Source organism: Mus caroli, unplaced genomic scaffold (assembly GCF_978045245.1).
Source record: "Mus caroli unplaced genomic scaffold, Mus_caroli_1 scaffold_3, whole genome shotgun sequence".
Lineage (NCBI taxonomy): Eukaryota > Metazoa > Chordata > Mammalia > Rodentia > Muridae > Mus > Mus caroli.
This window is the reverse complement of record NW_028227258.1, coordinates 13594576-13596764: the sequence shown is the minus strand read 5'-3', so window position 1 is coordinate 13596764 and position 2189 is coordinate 13594576. Positions and strand designations below refer to the sequence as shown.

The 2189-nt window shown below is 41.0% G+C and overlaps 1 pseudogene; it reads right to left on the bottom strand.

Moving 5' to 3' along the window:
- Positions 1 to 898: 898 nt before the first annotated feature.
- On the bottom strand, positions 899 to 998 carry LOC115030687 (U6 spliceosomal RNA; annotated as a pseudogene).
- Between the last annotated feature and the right edge of the window lie 1191 nt (positions 999 to 2189).

Sequence of the window (2189 nt, the reverse complement as noted above, 5' to 3'; positions counted from 1 at the left end):
GAAGATTTCAGGGAGGGGAGATCCCTAGATAACCCCACCTTAGCAGCAGCCCACCCCACTCAGAGTGGGAGCCATCCCCCAACTCAGAGTGGGAGCCATCTGGTCTGGATTTGTCTGTTGTATCCCTGCTGCTTACAGTTCTAGCTTCAAGCCCTTTGCTTGTGAAGGCAGCTTATTAGCTGCATTTAAATGAGCTGAGGTCTAAAAACACCCAGATTATAAACAGCTCATCATGTGTTAGAAATACAAGCAGTGGTTCCAAAGATGATGACCTCCCAAGACCTCAGCAGAGTCCCTGGTCCCTTCTGCTTTATTTATTTTGCCTTGTTGTTCAATATAATGGAAAAATTAGTATATTTGATTATCAACAATTACCCTTCTACTAAATAAATGATATAGCAAACCTTTACAGATCAAACCTTTACGGATAAACTTTGAAGACCCATTTTTGCTTTTAAAGGCAATGCATGTTTGACCATTTTTGATTGTGCTTAACTTCCTATACTGGGCTTGTAGGAAAGTATGAAAATTAACCGAAAAGTTTAAAATTACATTCATTTGTGTGTATGTGTGCATGTATGTGTGCATGTATGTGTGTGTGTGTGTGTGTATGTGTGTGTGTGGAGTCTGTCTCTGTGTTCTGTGTCTCTGTGTCTGTGTGCATATATGTATATGTGTGAACATGTGTGCATGTGGGTCTGTCTTTGTGTTTCTCGGTGTGTGTGTCTCTGTGTGTGTCTGTGTGTAACGTGGCCATCGCTGTGAACATGTAGAGGTGAGAGGACAGCTTGTGGGTGACAGTTCTCTTTCTACCCTCTGAGGCCCAGGATAAAACTCTAGTTGACAGCCTTGGCATCAAGCACTTTTACCCATAATAGGATCTAAAAGCCGTTGTTTTTATATTATGGAATACTTCATGAATCTGCATGCCATCTTTGTACAGGGAACATATTAATCTTCTCTGTATGTTCCAGTTTTTAATGTGCTGCAGAAGCAACCACTGAAGGTTTAGTTTTGTATGAAATTGGTAACTGATGGGGTTAATAAGATTTTTCTGATGTGTGTTGCCAACTTAGAACGTAAAAATTAGAGTAATTCTTAACTTTCTCTAAACTTCACTTACAATCTTTGCTTAGTATTTTATAAAATTTATGAATGAGCAGGTAAGAAATGTTCAATGTATTGAAACAACTCTACTTGGGTATGGGGTAAACTGTAATCTAAACATACTCTAGTCATCTGTCCTTGGACCTCTTTCCCTTCAGGAACCCCAGTGGTACATATGTTGTTTTCCTATATCCTCCATCCCCTCTCCTTGGGTGACAGTATTCTCTCTCTCTATGGCCTCTCCCTTACTATGTATTTCTGGTTTACTATTCTGCAATTACTACCAATTGCAGCAACACTACCTCTGTCAGTGAACTTTATCATGACCAAAGCTAGGCTACTTGTTGCCTTGTTTCCTAGGACACCGTGGTCTGCTTATGAAGTAACTATGACCTCTAAACAGAGATGGCCACAGTGGAAAATAAGCCTAACTGTTAAGGGGCTATGCTACCTACAAAGACAAAGACTTTAGCATTTTTCTGTAAAAAGAAGCAGAAAAATGGGGAGATGCCTGGAGAAAATAATATAAACAGGAAGGTTTTTTAAAAAAAAACATTTGTTTGCAAATGAGAGCAATTTGTTGGTATGAGAAATATTTGTACCTAAGATGTAAGAAAGCACCTTACATGGGTGGCCATGAGAGAGGAGCATAGGGTACAAAGAAGATGGTGGTGTCATGTGGAAAGGTGAGCTGCTGTTCTACCCCCACAGAAGGGGAAGCAGTATGTGGGGGAGCTGCAGGAAAAGATGTCTTTGATTGTGCTGCTGGTGTTGTCTCTAAGAATATGAGCCAAGGCCAGAGAAGTAGGAAGAAGGCGGTGAGGTTTTGAAAGCAAGAGAGGATAATCAAAGAAGACAATGACCGGGATCACAAGGATTGATTGATTGAAGGTACTGGGGATAGCTTAATATCTGGAGACAGAATAACCATGGCTTCCTTCAGACATATTTAGATCCTAAAGGGTGGTAGACAAGATAAGGGGGAAGGAATTCTAAATCTGAGGATGGATTTGGGGAGTGGGTTGGATGGGAACAGCCCCATAGGTTCCCATATTAGATGTTTGGTCTCCAGCTGGGGGAAC